Here is a 5,582-nt window from a genome sequence, read left to right as displayed (position 1 = left end):
CATCTGCCTGCGAGCAGTTTGGAGGTGCAAGATGCCTGAGCGTGTAATGTTAATTTTACCTGTGATCCTTTGAATAAATCAGCACTGTTTTGAAGTTACTTGGACTGTCTCGTCTCTCAGAGTTAGCAATGGTAAGAAGAACCGTATCCTGCAACATACTATTAGATAGGGTTTTTTTTTTAGAACAGAATGATGTTTTATTTAAATAATTTATCTGAAAGAAACCACAAGTGCAGTTGGATTGACAAAAGCTCTGACATATTAAAAGAAATTAATTTTACAGATGTTGAAAGCCAATATTAGCCTATATAATGAAAAATCCAGCTCTATTCAGCAGCAGTTGCCATCTAATTTAGCTTCCCTATTCACTAATATTAATGAAAGCTCACTATTTTTAGGATTGGGGTTATTCTCCCAATCTGTAGCAAGCGAGGTAAGCCTCCTGTAAGGGTTGCTACAGTAAACAGCTCGTGGCAAGCTGCCCAGATAAAGTCTGTGTTGGGAAACGCTGCGCTGTTTCTCTCCAACTCTTTTGATCTTTTGATTTCTTTTGTAAGGAGCCTAAAATAAATGTTGAATTGTCAGTCTCTCCAGCAAACAGAGGAGAGCAAGTTGGCCTGAAAGAAGATAATGGGATCTTTCAGTTGAAAAACAAATGTCTACTATGTGCTGGATTTCTAAGTATTCACAAAACATTGTCATGTTTACCATGATGGTATCTTCTGGTATTTGTTGCCTTTTGTTATGAAAGGAAGTTGACATGGACTGTACATAAAGATTTTTCCTGCCATCTGAGGTTCAGCCAATCAGAATGTGAGGTCAAAAACAATGCCCGTTGCCTCATGGGAACATTTCCAGCATAACAGAGACACACACACACATAGATGCACACACACATGAATATGCACACATTGTACATACATGATGGTTTTCTACAAAATACCATAAACATCTGTTTAAATATTCAAAATGTATTATACAAACACTCATTAACATAATTCATTCCCTAGCCTCTCACCCTAACATCAACCATCACAACTAAATGCCCCTAACCCTAAACTAAACCACAGTCTAAACTCTAGGCTACTCTACCTAATTTCTTTTCCCCTGCTCGAGGGTCTAGTGAGACTCAAAACAAATGACAACATACTGTAAACTAAAGATGTTTAATTGCGACCGACTGCAGCTGATGTTAATCCCGGTTTTTGCTCTTTCTTTCTTCAACTCCCTCTGTGCAAAAGATGCCACATCTTCGGTCTGGCAGCCGCTAGACTTTTATCTGCAAAGAGCTCCTCCATGACTGGAGGGTTGAAAAATACTTCTTCACTAGGTTTACAGTCCATGATTTGAGAGCACAGGTTAGAGAAGCTGGAGAAATTACAAAAGGGCTGAGTGGAGCAGAGCGTCATGAAAGGGGTGGTATAGCTGAGAGAAACCACATCCTGTCCCATTGTCGCTGGGTTTGTCAAACAACATGTAAAATCTTAGTTAATGCACCATCAACTGTAAAACCAAGTCTTTTCCCTCAAAGAGCCCCTTGTAGGTGTGTCAGAAAGTGAGGACCAAGGTCATTGTCGTCATTTTCCCAAAATGCCCTCACATCTGTGGTGGTCCTCACATTGATGGCCATATGTAGGTGCACACAGTTCCCTCCCTCAGTTCAGGGTTTTTCCTCTTCTCATTAAACAGAAAAGCAGCTACATAAACAGGAAGGTCATTCTATCCATAAAGCTATGCATATATGTGAGGGTGTAGTAGACTGCTAAACAAAGTGCTCAGCGCTGTTCTCCATCTTTCAGCATGAAGGGCTGCATCCCTGAAATATTGATGAATCGACTCAGTGTGTGTCCATGTGTGTGTGTTCACTGTAAGCTTGGGGATCAGTGAAGAAAGCAGGGCCATTTCTTAAACAATACACACTCTTCTGTCTCTCATACAAGGGCCCAATAAAAAGAGATTGACAGAGAAAATACTGTATCTGCACATAAATATAAAATGGTAAATATATGTTTATCTTGCAAGGCCTGGAAAGTGAACATGTCTGTTTTGGATGGAGGGGAGATGTAGTATTTTGCTAATGTAACCACTGCAGCCTCATCAAAATATACAAATCAATTATCAAATGAACACACAAATGTAATAAACCCTGTCATCATAGACGTATAATATAAAAAGTGGATAATCACACAGTACTATATAATACAGCATTTCTTTTTGGACATATTAGTTCATTTATACAACAAAATGAGTCAAGTTACATAAGTCTTGTCCATGTGTATCCGTATCAATTTAATTTGGGGCAATAAAAGGATGTTCTCCAGGTGAATCTGTGGTTTGTGATCAGCTGAGTGCATGTCACTGTGTGTATGTTAGATGCAGGAGATCACACACAGTGAGTAAATGGTAATGAGATTATACAGTAGGCTTTAAGTTGTGGCTGCTTAAGTGCCTCCTGCATCGACCAGGGCTGATGTGAAACAGCTTTAAAGAGATGGCCTGACCTTTGTTCTCTCTACCTCCATCTTTCATCCTCAGTGTCTCTTGTCTTTTCCTCATTACCTCTCCCTTTCTTCTTTTGTCTCTTCAGAACAAGCTTTCTGTCTCTCGGCTGCACACACGAGAGCTGTTGTCATCACATTGTATTTATAGCCTGGTTGCTCCCAGCAGGCCACGGCCTCGCTGCGATTGGCTGGCTGATGCACACGAGCCAGCTCAATATGCAGCACTTGCCATTCTCTTCACTTTCCCATCAGTCACAGCCAAAAGAATCTGAGCACACACTTATGGGCAGATTATACATGCACACACAAACGTGCAGGCTGGCACTCTCACAAGCTCCAGGAAGCATCTGGTGCATTTGTAAACCTTTCAGGCTTTTCTTTTTCTCATTCTAGCATCCTCCTGCAGAATGTAAAGCTCAGGAAATATAAATAATGCCTCACTGGACTAGATTTCATTATAGAACATATAGCAGATTATGGTACTTGTCCATATATAATGATGAAACATCTAAGCAGCTGTTCACTGAAGCAGCCACTGCAACTGATAAATACAGGTGTAACTAAGTGCCTGTGTGGGAGGTTTGCCTGCAAATTTTGTTTAATATATGTTTTTAATTAAAGTTTATATTGTTCCAGTCAAGCATTAGGCAGTAAAGGACAATAATACATTATTTTTCACTGAGCATCAGGATTCCATAAGGAAGACTAAACATTGCATGAATTAATTAATGAATTAATTAATTAATACCACCTTTAACTTTTTTTCTGTGATTATTGTGAAAATTATGATTTAATAATATAAAATTGACTTAACTGATGTACAGGTATGTATATGAAGGAAATAGCAGTTTGTTTGTCTTTTGGTTTAAGCACGTGTAACTTCTGCCTCATCGCCCACGCCCTGTCGAACCCAACAACAATAAAGTGAATAGCAACATTGACTTTTTCCCAGCTCTCTGCATTAGACTAGTAAAACTGCAAATTACTGAGAATCTATTTTATCAAGCGTCTTTAAATTTAAAGCAAGATTATTCTGTTTGCTCTGAATATGTTTTTGTTCATCTTAAAAATGTATGAAATGTGTTCTTCTTCTTCTTCTTCTTCTTGTGAAATAGCTGCAGTATGAGCGTCTTTAATCAGTGAATAGAATTTAAGAACTGCTTTACTGGCCAAGCATTTATGGAAGAAAATATATAGTGAGAACTCCAGGACAATAGTTCAGTTTGCCAGTTAATGACTTGTAGATACAGGAGGGTTTATAATGACACAATGGACAAATTTAGCTCTGCTGACCTTTACAGAATGTCAGACATCCTGACTCCATCAATGTGACTGAAACCTCAGTCTGCAAGGATGCCTGGAAACAGAATAATGACTCGCGTGACAAGTGATTTGTCTCTTATGTGACTGAAGAGCATTTAGATTTAGATTCTTCACTGAGTCTTCACTCCCTTTCCTCCTCTTGTCATCTTCTTATCTTCACCTCTGTTGCACAAGCTCAGATGTAAAAGAATTTGACTCCAACATTTAAAACTTAATGCAGTTGTTTTTAATTTTAACAAGTATTTGCACTGCTCTTATAGAAGTAAATTATATTTGGAGCCTGGATATCCTATTATGATTTTTTTAACCTCCTTTACCTTTTTAACCTTCTTTACCTACCTTTTTTACCTTAATTTTTTCAAATACCTGGTTTGAAACTCATTTGGAAATCTGCTTTTTGTTTTCAGCTGTTGTACTGACAACGCTGCTGACATAAAGCTTTTGTCAGAGGCTTATTAAACCTTTTTCTAATCTTTACTCGAACTTGTTCTAGGAGGAAATAAACATAGCACTTCTTTAGCTGAGGGAGAGCAAAGAAGTGCAGGAGGAGTGCACTTGTTTCCTCTTATAAACTCATTGCCTGCAAGCTGTTTTTAGGATAATCAGGGGACACGTACAGTAAAACAAAACATTGTTCAGTTTTAATTAGATGTTTGCACACTGATGCAGTTGGGGGTCTGACACAGTTTCATGAACCCAGTAAGACTCACAGTGGCTCTTGTTATCTTTAAGACAAGTAAAAGCATGAATTTGCATTTCCTTCATTAGGTAAAAGCATCATGTACTGTTAAATGTAAAGTGTCAAGTTTTCCATTTAAGTCTCTGGCCAATTGTAGCCTGTATATAAAGGTTCTGAATCTCTCTAACCAGCCTGTCCTGGGTAAGAGACACTGTATGCACGAGAGAGAAAACCCCCGACATGAGTCCGGCCTTTGATGAAGCTGAAAGAATATGACAAAACACAAAGAGCAGCAAATCAGGCAGCTGCACACAAAGAAACAAAGAGGCTTTCTGCAGACGCATCCTCTCTGAAGGATGCCACTGTATTCTCTGCATGAGTGTGTGTTTTTGTCTTTGCTCATATAATCAAGTGGACAGAGCAGCATGTGTGAGCCATAGAGAATGTATAGGCTGCACACAGTTGACACAGTTTTTGTCCTGAAACAGGAATGCGGCCATTAGAAAATGGCCTCTGGTTGCCCTTCATGGACCCCGTTTTCTGTCTAAAATTAAGGGATTTAATATTTTTCCTCCAACATATGCATACAGAGTAGAGCTGTGCTCACTATTTAAGTATTAAAGTATTTTAAAATCCTGGCTGTGGCCCTGTTAGACATCTATACATTTACAAGAAGGGCTGTTGTAGTTTTATCTCCTGAAAACTGGTGTAAGGTCTGAAGCACTGCAGATTCTTAGCAGAGCCCAGCTTGCTGTGGCATGGTGTCATCATGTTGTACTCCCAGCTCCATCTGCCTCATCAGCACAAAGTTTGCACTGACTGCAGCAGCTCCAACACACACACACCGGCTTAACTGTTAGATGTTCGAATGAACTGTTTGGCCTCCAGCAGCATCAAAGGCAAGAAAGACAGTTCACTCTGTGTCCTAATGTATTTTACAGTTTTATTCCAGTCAGTTTATTAAACTAGAATAATAATAAGCCACTGATTAATGCTTTCCCCTGTTTATTATTACACTTTGATAATAGGGAAAAGTTACCTGTAATGAGTGAGCAGGCAGAAGCGGACTCTTCAGCAGG

At 39.1% G+C, this 5,582-nt stretch overlaps 1 protein-coding gene across 1 annotated transcript in view; it reads left to right on the top strand.

Moving 5' to 3' along the window:
* kif3ca (kinesin family member 3Ca) overlaps positions 1 to 5,582 on the top strand; it is an 18,965-nt gene that overhangs the window by 5,298 nt on the left and 8,085 nt on the right. The gene's annotated exons all lie outside the window — the stretch shown is intronic.

The sequence above is a fragment of the Monopterus albus genome, unplaced genomic scaffold, assembly GCF_001952655.1.
Source record: "Monopterus albus unplaced genomic scaffold, M_albus_1.0 scaffold63.1, whole genome shotgun sequence".
NCBI classification, from domain to species: Eukaryota; Metazoa; Chordata; class Actinopteri; order Synbranchiformes; family Synbranchidae; genus Monopterus; species Monopterus albus.
The sequence above is the reverse complement of the archived record's forward strand: the minus strand, read 5'-3'. Positions and strand labels throughout refer to the sequence as shown.